Consider the following 14377-nt stretch of genomic DNA (forward strand, 5'->3'; position numbering starts at 1 on the left):
GTCTCTCGTGGGTCTTTTACTTACCTGCCTTGGGTGGATTAGTGAAGCATCAGCGATTCTACAGGCCCTAGGCCTTGTCCCTCTGCAAGTCGACTTTCCTAAACCTCTTTTTTAGTATATGGTCTGGTACGCCCCTAGGGCCCCAACCATATTTGTGCTCAACTTATTGTGAAACGTTGATATGTGAATGTGTTCCTGACTTCTAATCTCATAAAGAGATTAGTAGAGTGTGTCTAGAAATAAATACATATATATTTGATATATATACCTGTGTGGTGTCCTTTCATTTGGTAATTCAAGAGATTATAAGGTAAAACAAGCTGCTTTACATTCCTCAGAGACTTAGCCTGAAGGCTGCTCTCCACAGCTACCACTAGGATAGCTTTCTTTAAAGGTTGTCTTAAACCTATCACCATAAGAGTCGAATTGGACTGGTGCAAGGTGGCCACTATAACTAGTGACCAGCATATGCCAGGCCAACTTCTCACATCGGTTATGAACCAAAACCTAAATCCTAATGAAACTGCCCGGCAAGGGTGAGCTTCCAATAACTGCTCATGACCTCACACATGACATCACAGATGGACGAGGAACTTGTGCCCACAAAGATGCTAGACTTGCGCGCTAAGCAACCTGTGCACATATCCTTCGTATTTACACAATATACAGTGATGTGGTAACACTTCACAGCCATGCTTTTGTGGTGGAGCTTGAGCCTATTCATACGCATCGCCCTGTGAGAGTGTCTGAGGGTTCCTAATTCCACCAGATATGTGGCTTTTCCTTTCTTTTCCCAGATTTGATAAGGCTCAGTCCACTTGTCTTGGAGGACCTCTGACAGTGTGTCCACAGAGCAGTTCAAAAGGACCGAAACCTACCCCCTTTTGAGGAACCTCTGTAAATGCAAAAAGTAAGCATGGCATGGAGAATATCCCATCTCCTCCAGAGTTTCTCTTAAAAACCCATAAGCTTGCCCTCATAATCTTATTGAACCTTTTTACAAGACCATTACTTTGCGGATGACACAGGGCACTGAATTTGTAAGTCACTCCATACTCCTCCCACATGGCTCTAAGATAAGCAGACATGAAATTTTCTCCCCTACCTGAGATGACTTCCTTCGGGAACACAACCCTGGTAAAGATACCAAGTACAACCCCAGCTACTGCAGGGGCATTAACTGTCCTAAGGGGAATAGCTTCAAGGTGTCTGGCGGCATAGTCCACAACCACCAGGATAAACCTATTGCCAGAGGCAGTAGGTGGGTCTAGGAGACACACAACTTCAATCCCCCCCTCAAAGGGAGTCCTCACCACAGCCAGTGGTATATGGGGAGCCTTTGGCCTGCCTCCTGTCTTGCCACTGGTTGACAGGTGACTCGAGAGCGACAACATTCCTTCACCTTTTCTGCCATCTGAAGCCAGTAGAAGTGGTAAACCAGCCTCTCCCAGGAGGTTGGTCATACCTCTGTAGTTTAGGGGCTTCCTACGGACCTTGGCACACAACATTCCCTTAGCAGGACACCTAGGCCAAATTAAGACTTGGGACAGGCTTGTCCCTCACCTTCACTGGCCTCACATGTCTAAGGACACAAAAGAAGTTCTGTCACTCCTGTACTACCTATCAAGCCAGTGGTAAGTCAGGTGGTACCACAAAGTCTTCCCTCATACCACTACCAGTGGTGGGGGTTCTCTTTGAGAGGGTTGGGATTGGTATCATTGGTCCCATGAAACCTCCTACAGCATCTGGGCACAGTTACATACTAGTGGTGGTGGACCAGGTCACTAGGTATCCAGAAGCAATACCCCTTAGAACCACCACAGGCCCTGTTGTGGCCAGGGCCCTTGTCAGAAATCCCCTCCCGCACATGGATTCCCTCCCACGATGCCACTGCCGTGAACCTGGTGCGTTTGGAGGAGAGCGGACTACAACTCCCAGAATGCCCTCCGGCAACAATGCCTTATGCAACTCAAGAGTTCTGGTTACATAACACCAAGGGTAACGCCTAGTTTTCGTGTTATGCAACTCAAGAGTCATGGTTATACAACGCCGAGAGTACTACTTAAGGAGAAGAGCACTGGGACTCGGCGTCGAATATTCTGATCTTTACCGGAGTACCTGGTTGAGGTACACGGACCCGTTGGAGAGTTGAGCGGCAGAAGGAACATTCTAAGGAGCGGAGGAGAGGTGCTGCGTGTGCTTCCTGCCCGTGTCCTGTCCCGTTCTGAGAGCCGTAGTCAACGTCATTGGGCACAGGTACCGTTGGTAGAGCCGAAGCTCCCAACGGCCTAACAATTGGAGAAAACGAGGTGGGTGCGAGCCGAAGCTCCCCACCCTCGTTACTTGGGTAAACACTCGCCTAGAGCTAAGACGCTATCCAGGAGGTGTTTCCGCGTCTTAGCCATCGACACTCGTAGGAGAACTGGGATAGGTAGAGCGGCTGCTCCCATCCATTCTCTGCACCACCTTGGGTAGCATCACTTAAACCCGGATACAAGAGACGCACACTAGGAAGTGTTCCCAGCGCCTTTGTGTTGTGGCAGTACTCTGGGGGATACTGGTAGAGCGGCTGTTCCCAGGTGGTAGAGAGCCCGGCCGGGTGACTCCCACATGCCCAGATTCCACAACCTTGGAACTACCCTTCACAGCGGTCGAGTGGCATTGTCGGCCACTGCTTAGCACTATGCCCTCCGTTGGAGCATACCGGGTCCGGTGTGCATGCGGAGGACGGTTAGAAGAGCTGTGAATGGGTATCGTACTTTAACTGGTGATTCCAGTACCGGTATTCTTTGTTGTCTGTAATTGTTTATCTGTTTATTAAATCATCCTTAAACCTCCAATTCTCTGGTCCGTCGTCTGTTGGTCCCAACCCCGAGAAAGCCAGGACGTTACAGCCCTCCTGGGAATCTTTTCCAGAGTGGGTTTCCCTAAGGAGGTCTTAACTGACAGAGGTACAAACTTCATGTCAAGTTATATCACTGCAATGTGGAAGGTGTGTGGAGTGAACTAAAAGTTCACCACACCCTATCACCCACAATGCAATGGGTTAGTTGAAAGGTTCAACAAAACTCTCAAGGGCAGGATCATGGGCCACCCAGAAAAGCTTAGGCGATAATGGGATGTCCTGTTGCCCTGCCTTCTCTTTGCCTACAGAGAGGTCCCACAGAAAGGTGTTGGCTACAGCCCTTTTGAGATTCTATTTGGGCATCCAGATAGGGGTCCCCTGTGTTTAGTGAAGGAGGGATGGGAGTTACCTCTCAAACCACTTAAACAAGACATTGTGGACTATGTACTTGGTCTCCACTCCAGGATGGCCGAGTACATAAAGAAGGCCAGTAAAAACCTTGAGACAAGTCAAGAATTACAGAAAGCTTGGCATGACCAAAAGACTGTTCTGGCAGTCTAACAGCCAGGGCAGAAGGTGTGGGTGTTACAGCCTCTGGCCCTAGCAGCTCTCCAGGACAAATGGAGTGGACCTCATACTATAACTGAGCAGAAAGGTGAGGGCATCTACTTGGTGGACGTTGGCACTCCTAGGAGCCCCCACAGGGTGCTACATGTGAACAGGCTCACCCCTTTTGTAGACTGGGCTGACATGGGCTTGCTCGTGGCAACTGATGAGGAAGAGGGTGACCCTCTCCCTGATTTCCTCTCTCAGAACCCTGATGATGGGTTAGTTGATGGTGTAGCTTTGGCAGGCAGCCTCACTGACCAACAGCAGAATGATTGCAGGAAAGTCCTCAATCAATATATGCACATGTTCTTTCTGACTCCTAGTCAGACCACCTTGTGTACCCATGAAATGGACACAGTCTACCTGTTAAAAATAAGATTTACAGGCAACTTGACCATTTCAGAGATCGCATCAGGACTGAGGACCAAAAGATGCTAGAGTTGGGAGTTATTGAGCCCTCAGATAGCCCTTGGGCTAGTCCAGTGGTCTAGGTACCAAAACGTTACACCCAGGATGTAAAAGAGCTGATGTTTTGTGTTGACTACAGGGGACTCAAAGCAGTCACTAGGACTGATGCTCATCCAATTCCTAGGACAGATGAGATTATTGATACTTTGGCCTCATCCAAGTTCTTGAGCACATTTGACCTCACTGCTGGCTATTGGCAAATCAGACAAGCAGAGGATGCCATTATCAATGTACTGTAATGCTCTTTGGTTTGAAGAATGCACCTGCCACATTCCAAATGCTGGTGAATAAAGTCCTTACAGGCCTGGAAGCCTATACTGCAGCTTATCTAAATGATATTGCTATCTTTAGCTCCACCTGGGAGGATCACCTGGTCCACCTGAAGAATGATTTGAAGGCTCTGCAGGAAGCAGGCCTCACTATCAAGGTTACTAAGTGCCCGATAGGGCAGAGCAAGGTTGTATACCTGGGCCACCTTGTGGGTGGAGGCCAGGTTCAACCATTACAGAGCAAAATCCAGACCATCATGGACTGTGTTGCTCCAACTACCCAGACTCAGGTTAGAGCTTTCTGTGGCCTGACTGGGTACTACAAAAGATTTGTAAAAGGATATGGGTCTATAGTGACTCCCTTGAATGATATTACATCAAAAAGAATGCCCAAGAAGGTTCAGTGGACAGTTAGTTGTCAGAAGGCATTTGATGATCTCAAGCAGGCCATGTGCACTGGTCCCATTCTGCAGAGTCCTGACTACTCCAAGCAATTTATTGTCCAAACAGATGCATCTGAGTTGGGGGTAGGGGCTGTGTTATCACAACTTAATGCAGAGGGTCAGGATCAACCAGTAGCTTTTATCAGCAGAAGGTTGACCCCCACAGAGAAACGTTGGTCAGCTATAGAGAGGGAAGCCTTTGCTGTGGTCTGGGCCCTGAAGAAGCTGAGGCCACACTGGTTTGGCACTCACTTCATTGTTCAAACAGACCATAAGCCCCTCCTAGGGCTAAAACAGATGAAGGGTCAAAACCCCAAACATTTGAGGTGGTTCATTTCCCTACAGGGGATGGACTATACAGTGGCACATAGACCTGGGAGTAACCATGCCAATGCAGATGGACTCTCTAGATATTTTCACTTAGAAAGTGAAGACTAAACTGGGCATCTCCTTAAGTTTGGGGGGGGGGGGTTGTGTAGGAAAGTAGGATCTGCTTCCTATGCCTACCCCCACTTTTTGCTAAATGTGATACTGTTTTCGACTAGTCTGACTGGTATCCTGCTAATCAGTACCCCAGTCTATCTGCTTTCTCCCTAAACTGTCATGTTATGTACTTTGGTACACTCCAGATTGGATACTGGAGTACCCTGCTCAGTCCCTAGTATATGGGACCCATGTACCCAGGTCATAGGTACCCCAGAGGCCTCCCATGGGCATTATGCCACACGAGAGGCCATGCAAAATGGACCTACAGGCCTGCCATTGCAGCCTGTGTAAGTTGGTGCATGCACAACTTACTTAAATATAGGTTTACTATATCTAAGGGTCACTGTACTTAAAACATACAAGTCACACCTAAAGCAGGCCTTAACAATCCTGAAGGCAGGGTGCCACTGAATGAGCAGAACACCCCTGCAGCCTACAGAGTCCATTCTCCCGGGTTGTCAGTGAGACATATAGAGTGGCATTATGCAACCGTGTGATGACCAACTCTAAAACGGCTGAAACAAACCCTATCGTGTTTGGTGTCAAACATGTTGGAATCATACCCCCACACAGTAACCAGTGTGGGAGGTATGATTCCACACCTCAGAAGCGCGCTTCCATGGGTCCCTGGTGTTCCCGGTACCAGCCTTCTAGTCCCAGGCAGCACAAAATGGTTGCTGCCAACCAGAGACACATTTCTGCCCTCCTGCTGCTGAGTCAAGATCGGGCAGGAGAAGGCAGAACAATAGGCATCCTGTCACAGGGAGATGTGACCACCTGCCAGACAGGATTTAGTGTATTAGGGCTGGGTGGATGCGCTTGCCAGCGACCGAAAGTCTGCATGAGGGGCACATTTGGTGTCCCTGTGCATATTCCAGTTCAAATCAGTCATGGGAGCCGTTGGCTCCTGCTCTGGTGCGAAACTGGACAAAGGACATGGGAGTAACCTCCCCACTGTCCAGACCGTCTCCTGGGAGGGTCCCATGAATCTTTCCAATCCTCTCCCATGGGTACAAAAGGGCTTACCTGGCTGTAGGACCCTAGATTCGATGTGGACAAGATTCTGAAACAGAAACCACTGAACGTTGATCTTCTGGAAACTCTGGACTTTGGTAGACTTCGTTTGGGCCCGACTTCATCTCCCTCTCAGTCTTGTTGCGGGGATTCTGCTCATGCACAGAACTATGCGCAGGAAACCAGGACCTCAGTGAATAGTGGTGTACCAAAAAACTCACCTCAGTACCCAGAACCCCTATCCGACAAGCATTAGTGTCTCATTCGTTCTCCGTATCATCTCGAAGCTACCAATGATTAGACAACAAGCGACTTGGAATACTCTCAGGAATGGTGGGAATCAGAAACACCTTTTCGTTATTATTCTCATATCAGTCCACAACAAGAGTAATCAGAGACACGGAAAAGTTAGAAATGTTTATTCTTAACTACGTGCTCTAACAATCAGCATGGTTACAATTCCATAGAAAATTAAGGGAAAATCATGTTATAAAGATAGTGGAAACAGGTCCCATAATACCTTGTGAACCACTCTCCCCTCTGGCTAGTAAGCTAGTTTTATATACTAATAGAAGGTCTCTAGGTTTGAATGGGAAACCCCATACCTCAAAGATCAGCTTAGGTGAATCACATCAAAGGATCAGCTCTGCTCTCTGTGTCTGGAAAGGTTTTCTCCAAGTGTCTGAATCATGCATGCAAAAGCAATATTAAAGGCACCCGAGTTTCAGATATTTGCAGCTGTGTGCTTGTTGTGTCTAGAGCGTGGGCCGGTCAACCTGAATTCAACAGCATACATTGTTATTTGACCTTGACGGCTTCTGCACACAGTGTTCAGACTAAGGTTGCGGTGCACGTCTAGGGATGTGAACAACAGACCGTTCTCATGTGAAGAAAAAGCAAGCAAGCAGTTTTACTTGTAATAACAGCTACCTGTAGTGTAGTGTGCAAAAGCAGCAAAGTGGCAAGATGGCGTTTAACTTCTAAAGCGCTTATGCTAACATAGCAATGTGTGCCCATAAAACCCTGTCTTCACTGCAGTCTGAAGCATCGTTTGTGTCCGTGCACCATACAGGATCCGTACAGGACCTGTGGAGCATCAACGACAACTGAAGTTATCTCCCTTGGGGTGAAGGAGTTACTCCCCTGCATTCGCAGGCACCACAACACAGCTGTGCGGTCTGCTGACCCGGAGCTCCTACGGACTCCGAAGGCTTCAGCAACACAGGAGGTAGGTTTCTATGTCTCTGGAGGTCTGAGCTGCCCTCTCACCAAGTTTCAGGTCAGAATCCCTCGTGGGGGCTACAATACCCAAACCCCTGTGCAGTCACTGAAAAAAACCCAAAGGTTTCAGGGACGTATAACTATAGTTGGGTCAGATTGTAAATGCACAACATAGAAATTCAGCAGTTATCGTTACCTGAGCCAACTTGCTCCCCCGCCATGCACTGCTTATGATCTCACATATTACATCACTCATGACATGGTCAGTGATATCATTGTGGCTTTTGTTAGTTTTACCATCCATAGTAATGAAAATCATTGAGGGGTCAAGTAGCCCGTATCTGCTGTCCATGGTGTGCAGAAAGGGCAGAAGAACCAAGAACCTTTTCCGTATGATCTTCGCTTCTTTTATTATATTGTCAGTGGCCATGCTGCTGGGCCGCCATATTGTGTGGGCGTGGTGCAGGAGACAGGCTGTTATAGGTCATGAGGCCTCCTGGTGCGCTTATCCCGGCATCCTGTGCCCCCACTGAAACAGTAAAAGGCTGAAAGGACGTGTGACCGAGTCTACCCTACCCCCACCGGCCTGTCAGAGGCACAAATTTATCAAGACAACTGGCATATCAAGGGATTCCTTAACAAATGTACACAGACTCCTACTCCTGTGAGCTGTAGTGTTCCGGTCTGTAGTCATAGGGGAACCTCACACCAGAGACCAGGGACGAAGCTTCCAGGGGTGTTTGGGGCGTTACATTCCCCCCAAATAAACGTCTTTTCTGATGAATAGTTCGGTACAGGTGCTTTCAGTCGGGTATGGTGAGGTGTCTGTCGGATTTCACCTGAGATTTTTCATTGCACACACTGACGTACACACACCCACACACACCCATACCCACACACACTCATCTCAGTTTTGAAACCCCCACAAAATGTTGATTTTACAAAATTGTGTTTTCTCTCACTTAGTTCTCTTACCAATCTGCATTCCTCTCCCTTTCCACTGCCCTCTAGGCCCCTCTCATGCACCCTGCTGGTCCTATAATGCATTTTGACATTGATGTCAGTGTGATTGTTGGGCACAGTTGAAGCTCCCCCCCACCCCCTCTTACTGACCAAGCCACGCCCCTGCCAGAGACATTGCCAAGCCGCAGTTGCAGAACGCAGGCTTGGCTACCACCCCAGCTGAATGACTCAGCACTTTTATGAAAATATTTTTTTCAGATCCCCGGTGCACGTTTGTTCGCTCTGTTTAAGTTTTTTGACTTTGTTCAGGCCGATTGCTCATTTGCCTCTTGAACAGGATCTGTTTTTGGACGCGAGAGAGCCTATACATGTGCCATCCCATTAAATATTCTTGTTTTGCAATAAAAATACGTAGGGAATTAGAAACATGCTTTAATAGATGCTTATATACAATTTGAGGGATAGCCCTGCTGCTGCAATTTTTAATTTGTTTTATAGACCACTTCCTTTTCTCTGAAGACAGCTGTTTGCGCAGGTTCTTGTGTGCACTACCTACATGGATGTATAAAGTAAGACACAGGCCAAGGTATAATTCCTAGGTATAATTTAATAGTCTCTGAAAAATCTAATACAAACAATGTTAAAAGGTGTTTTACACACGGTGTGCACTGTTATCAAATAAGGTTAAGTCCCTCTCAATGTGTGGTGTCTAATTGACATTAATAATTTACTCTCTATAAGTTTCTATACCACACAGTTTCAAGTGCTATACGAAATTTGGTGACACTCAACTTACCAACCTCAGAATGATGAAAGTCTGCACTTGTGCCCTGGTGATCACTGCTTCTTCGATAGGTGACCACTCATTTAATAGCAAGCCTTTAGGATTGCATCAATAATATTTATTTAGCGTCAATGGCATGTGTCTGTGAATACAGCATCTCAGGATGTCCTCTGCCCCTCTCAGGGCAATAAGAAAGAATTCCGAAACCAAATGAAAAACAATACACAAGTAAGCTTGTCTGGCACTACCCAAAGACACCAAATCACACAGAGGGTGACTGCGTGAACCGTGCCATCGGCCAAGTGATGCGGCGACTGCTGGCCAAAATAAACAAGCATTGAAAATGCAATAGGTCCCGCCTTTGATTAAGTTAAAGCCATTTGCTTGGCTAATGGTATTGTATAGCAAAGCAAATGGCTTTAACTTAATGAAAGGCGAGACCTATTGCCTTTTTAATGCTTGTTCTATATGGGCCGATGATGCACATCATTAGGAATGCCAGTTGGATCAAAAGACGGAACATATTGGCTTTGCCAATGCTTGCTCTTATTTGTAAAGGATGAGGGACGGTGTTTTGGGGCCTGGAGATGCTTTGAAAAACTCTTCAGACTCGGTAGGAACAAGGACACTGGACAGTGATCGACAGACAAGGGACCATGGGGACCGTCGAGAACACAGGAGAGACAGTGACCCGCAACATCTCGTGGTTCAAGCAAGTAGACAAGCCCGTCTCTCCTGCTGCCATCGAGGACCACACCGAGGAGGCTGAGACAAGCCAGGGAGAACCCCAAGGAGCTGATGACCACCATCCAGAGGTGACCCGCTTGCCGGCAAGACCAGGAGCCGCCGAGGCCACCCCTGATCTGCCTCCAATCTCCAGCGCCCCAATCCCTGCCCCGACCACTAGCAAGGGCCCACCAGATATGCCCTGAGGGAGAATCCTCCACCAAGCACTCATCCGAGAGACTTTGCCTGCCAAGTAAGTGAACCATGAGACTTTCGTGATCCAGTCAAGGACTGAGTTAAGATGGGATGTAACAGTTGCGCGCCAGGGGGGGAACGCTGGTGCGCGTCTCCTAATCCCTGCCCCTGCGCTCACGCCGGCCAGCGTGAGCGCGTGCATAAATAAAGAGGGCAGAGCTGCAAGAGGCAGTCCGCGTGCAGACACGATACGGTGTGCCAGTGTCTTTATTCAGCGCGCCGCGAGGCCCCAGTGCGCAGCACGCTGCGGGAGGGTGGCCCCCCCGCATACATTACAATTAACTTAGTGAGCGGTCTTACCGGCTGCCATTTTAATACCGTCATGGAAATAGTTCCCTCTGTTATGGAAATCTATTCATCAACACTCGAGCACCACCCACAGCCTATGCAGACAGCCTGAAATCCGATATGGGAGGCAGACCAGACAGAACCTCCTTTCTTAACCGGAGCTGGTGACTCTGGGCCTGGCCTCCTGCGGGCAGCTAACAGCTTTGGGCCTCATTTATGAGGTTTTACCGTAGGGCAGTGCCGCAGGCCTTCCTGCTGCACTTCCCTACAGCAAAAGAAAAGGGCAGGAATGTGCCGTATCTATCAGATAAGGCGCATTCCTGTCCTTTTCTCCTGCACTAGCGCAGAATGGGCTGCCGTGCGCCAACGCAGGCACCTTTTCACCATGGTGCAAGGGTGCCTGCGTTGAGGGAATGATTGTTTTTGTGCAGGAAGGGAAACTTTTCTGTACAAAAACAATCATAAGACGTGTTTTCCTCTTTCTATGTGTGCTGCAGAATGCGTAAGGGGAGGTGTAAGCTTTTGGCGCGGCCCCAGATTTACGATTTCTCCTAAATCTGGGGCAGAGTCGAAAGGCCATGGATGTTGCTGGGAACTCCAGAGCAACACCCATTGCACACCCCTTCAATGGAGAAAACTGCGTGAAAGGGACTGATATTCATCAGGCAGCATTAAGCCCAAAAAAAGTGGCTTAGTGCTACCTGATAAATATCACACAGGCTTCTGCGCCACGGAACGTCACAAAAAGTGATGTTCCGGAGGCGCAAGGAGTCTCATAAATGAGGCCCTTTGTTTCTTTGTGGCATTCAAGCTTTAGCTGTAAACATCATAAGCTAAAGCGTGGGTGCCGCGATTGCTTAAACAGAAAAGAAATAGAAAAATCATTTTTTCCATTTCTTTACTTTTTAAGCAATTGGCAATCGAGGCACCCGTGCTTTAGCTTACGATGTTTACAGTTAAAACACGAGTGGCAATTGTTACAAAGGTAAATAAAGAGAAAAAATGGCAGCCACACGTCTTTTTTTTCTATTTGTTTTCTTTTGTTACAATGGCGGCACCCGCGCTTAGGCTTTAAACATCTTTAGCTTTTTAGCTTAAGATGTTTACAGCTATAAAGCACTGGAGCTGGCATTGTTAAAAAAAAAATTAAATACTTTGAAAAAATGGCGTTCAGCGATAACAAGAAGCAAAAGGAAATTGCAGTAGCCAATATTAGTGCCAAGGCTGCGGCACTAGTAAAAAAAAATAATAATAATAATAATAAACCATTGCGGGAGAGTGTGTCTGCTTTTGCAGGCAGGAGAAAGCCCTTTAACAAAAGAGTGCTCGGAGGCTGTAATTGAAACCTACTGAGCAACAACACATGTAACAGGGGGTGTTCTGATGGGAGGTAACAACAGAGAGGTACTAAGGAGGGACTAATAAGCCTATTTCCTAATCAAAGGACAGTGACAGGAACGAATTAAAAAAGATGGGCGGAGAGTCGGCGGAACTTAAAGTCCATACCTCAATACAGCATGTCTTAAAGAGACAGCGCAAGCGCTGCCTAGGCGGGACCTAAAAATAAGCAGAAGAAGCACAGAAGTAATGCGTCCATGCTTTGGGGAGAGACAAAGAGAAAAGAAGCCTGCAGCAGCTAACCACTAGAAAGCAAGGAAATAAGAGTGACAGCGAAGGTAAGCAATGGGCGGTCTCTGTTGGAAAACAAAAGGTCTCGAGGAGACATCGCATTGGCTCTTTAGACAAGAGCTTAAAACTGACTGGGGAAAATACATTTGCACCTAGTGTCAGTGAGCTTTTCCACATTATTTACACTCTATTTTCACACAAAAAATGCAGCATAACACATTGTCCACCAGATGACAGGTGGTGGTCACTTCTAAATCAAAATTTGTCAGTGCAGTTTGTAGACGATCTGCAAATTACGAAGTGCCAATTACGTACACAAAACAAAATCTGAACATGCATTAGCGCTGTGCCCCGCTTCTAAACCTGCCCACAAACTCTCCGAGCATCTTATAGAATACTACTGCCAGGTGACATTAAATAGAAACTGAAACTTCAATGCCTCAGTATGTCCTAGAACACGCACAACTACTTCGAGAAACACGATTTCAAGCAAACCCTGAACATTTTGTCAAACGCCCCTGAAGGCCCAGCTCTCAAGCATAGATGCTAAGTGGCCCCATGCCATGTCTGACACCTACATACAGTTCTGTATTGTAAACAAACAGTTGTATTTTGGGAATAGTAGTTTCATGTATTCAGCTAACCAAGTGGACCCTGCTTTTACAAAGACAGGGCCATCGTGTAGTTCAAGATGTTTATTTGTAGAGAAGTAACAAACCCTGGCTGGCAGTGGCAACTGAAGAGCCTAACTCCAAGCCCATCAGGATGATGGAAGTCAGAACTCAGTTGCCAGGGTCCCACAATTACTATATAAGTCGATAGTATATAACACCTGCCAGCGCCTGGATACCTTCACGGGTGACAAGTAGCGCTCTACAAATCTACTGATTGATTGACTTACCATTTTTCATACTGGCTTAAAAATGATGGAATGTAAAGTGTGAAGGGCTCCAGGTCACTCACAAAAAGTAGATGTTCAGCCTCCATTTTAATGTAAAGAGCCTCCAGGTCACTTTCAAAGTCAGAAAGTTATGAAGGAATGACACAGAGTAGTCAACCACAAATCATTCAAATACAGGCAACAAGACCTCCAGCGCTCTCAAGTTCCCAAGGCCCATATAGAGAGATACCCCTGGGGGAAGGGACTGTGGAGATCTGTGGAGGCCCAGTCAGCCCATATTTCTGCCTGGCCCTCCCAAATCAAGGCCCTCAATTTAAGTGTGCTTTTCAAGGATACATGGTCTTGATGTGTTTTTTGTTATCCATCATTATGTGGTGTTAGGTGTTTATTTAGTTTACATATATTGTGCACTTTGGCCTTGTGCTGTGGTTCGGATTGGTTTGGTTTCTGGGAGCATCATCCTATATGGAGTCTGCTGCGGAGTCTGTGGAGGCGCCGTCCCTCTAGCCGGCCCGGCCAGCACACACTGGAAGTGTGCGCAGAACATCAGTGAACGCACTGGGCTGGTGCTGGGTCATTTCAAGCCTGCAGCTGGTCACTGACAATGCCAGCTGTGACCTGGAGCACGAGTCCGGATCAGCCGGGAATCAAAGCAACAATCCCAGGGCATGAATGATAAGACAGGTAGGAGAATCCAGTAAAATGTAGTTTCAGTCAATCAATCAATCAATCAGGATTTATAAAGCTCTGCAAATCACCCGTGAGGGTCTCAAGGCGCTGGAGTTGCTAGCTCCTTCACGGAGAAAGCAGTGAAGAATGAGGCAAAAGCAGGAGAAAACCTGTCAGAAAATCAGGGGGAGGGTAGGAAGGACAAGATGCGGGGGGAGAGCCTTTTCTTATTGGGCCCCTTCTTATTGGAATAAGCTCCCTGTGCATAGTCACACCTGGATGAACTATTGCCAGTTTAGGAAAGTGTTGAAAGCCTACTTATTTTAAAGTAACCTGTAACTGGGGATGCTTGCTTGCAACTGCAGACAGCGCCAGGATGCCCAATGGGTGATTCGAGTCCTGTATTAAATATAATTAACATAACAAGGAGAAAGAGGTAAAAAACGAGGCAAAAGCAGGAGAAAGCCCTCCGAAAAATGGAGGAGGAAGCAGGACGGTGCAGCAGCACGGGAGAGTTGGGCCTGGGCCAGGGAATCTTCCAGGTGAAGCAGAGGTTAGGTCATCCGAGGGAACCTCACTGCATGTTATTGCCTCAGGCTGTGCTGCTGAATGAACCCAAACGGTCAATATTGACCGAGATAGCCTAAATCCATATGAAGACATAACATTTCAGTACACGTGTGCCTGCGTCTTAAAATAGGTCCTGGCTGGACGGGATGTCTTCAATGGTAGAGAAGGAAAAAGAAAGACAGCTTTTCTAAAAATCTGAATTGCTTTGCTGAACTATTTTACATTCGCGCTAACACT

This window comes from Triturus cristatus, chromosome 2_2 (assembly GCF_964204655.1).
Source record: "Triturus cristatus chromosome 2_2, aTriCri1.1, whole genome shotgun sequence".
NCBI lineage: Eukaryota > Metazoa > Chordata > Amphibia > Caudata > Salamandridae > Triturus > Triturus cristatus.